This window comes from Plectropomus leopardus, unplaced genomic scaffold, assembly GCF_008729295.1.
Source record: "Plectropomus leopardus isolate mb unplaced genomic scaffold, YSFRI_Pleo_2.0 unplaced_scaffold11256, whole genome shotgun sequence".
Lineage (NCBI taxonomy): Eukaryota > Metazoa > Chordata > Actinopteri > Perciformes > Serranidae > Plectropomus > Plectropomus leopardus.
Genome location: NW_024611902.1, coordinates 578 through 1,881, shown reverse-complemented (window position 1 = coordinate 1,881; position 1,304 = coordinate 578). Strand labels below are relative to the sequence as shown.

General features: G+C 35.0%; 1 long non-coding RNA gene across 1 annotated transcript; it reads right to left on the bottom strand.

The window, feature by feature from the left end:
• Positions 1-43: 43 nt before the first annotated feature.
• On the bottom strand, positions 44-1,051 carry LOC121963437. Its single transcript, XR_006107246.1, has 3 exons — positions 975-1,051; positions 257-329; positions 44-162 (listed from the first exon to the last, which is right to left on the bottom strand). It is a non-coding gene; the product is annotated as an uncharacterized LOC121963437 (long non-coding RNA).
• Positions 1,052-1,304: the final 253 nt, after the last annotated feature.

Below are 1,304 nucleotides of genomic sequence, written 5' to 3'. Positions count from 1 at the left end.
CAGCTGTGGTTGGTGCAGCAGTGGTCGGTGCAGCGGTGGTTGGTGCAACAGTGGTGGGTGCAGCGGTGGTTGGTGCAACGGTGGTGGGTGCAGCCGTGGTTGGTGCAGCCGTAGTTGGTGCAGCCGTAGTTGGTGCAGTTGTGGTCTGTGCCTTTCCAGATGCTGTTTTGAGTAGACAATGTTGGATCAGTTTCACATTTAGTCCCAAATTTAAAACTCACTTAACAACTCAATTGGGAATGTAAGTTTCTCTTACCGACAAACAGAAGCACGACGACACAAATCTTAGCAATCATGGTGATGCAGCTGTAGTTTCTTTTTTCTGTTCTCTGAAAAATTGCATTTTAATTTTTAAAGTTATATTTCAGAATAAAAGTAGGATTAGGATTAATTTATTTTTAGTATAGTGCAGCTCAAAATACTTCACATCAAATTGTATGAATTTATTTTTTAAAACATTACACAAATGAAATGATTAAAATAAAGGAACAAAACAGTGAATTATGATAAAATAATTATTGGTGCAGGTAAAATATTCAAATATAATGTACAATGTTAAAAGGAACTAATGTCCATACTCAAATAGTTTAGGGTACAGGCTGCCTTGAAAATCTGATTAGAGAAAGTAAGTTGAGGTAATTTTGTCATGATTCAACTCTTTTTCTCTGATTCAGTCAATATAAAAATTTAAGTCAGCATAAAAAACTAACTTTTGAGATCTAAGGAAAGTAGTTTCTTGCTGTAGTGTAATTATATTTTCATAAGTATAAGATATAAAGCCTGCAAATCAATTGGATACACCATAAAAAGTTGATAAATGCTGCTATGAATATTTTCAAAATAGAATTACAAAAATACTGTTTAACAATTTGTCATCAGTTTTAAATTCTTACAAATATATATATATATATATTTGTATATTTGTTTTTATTGGACTTTTTAATAACGGCATAGAAGGCGGCCTGCTTACTTACTTTCTGCTGGAACGTCGTCCACCGCAGCGAGTGAAGTTCTGATGTTCAGTTCTTCCTATATGAGGAATGTACACGAGATGACATCAGATTGAAGACAAAGCCAGTGAAACATATGCAGGTATGAGTCGTCATGGTTAAAAATGTGGGCGACAACCTTTTCATTTCACTGATACAATCAGTGTGGATCATACCAGCTACATCTCATACATGCAGGGTGGCATTTTTCTGCCATGACATTATACATTTGAACTGAGTGACTGTGACTATAGGTTGTTGGCTTTAATTAATGCTCATTGTTACCTTTTTTTATTTCTGATCTACTTCCCTCCT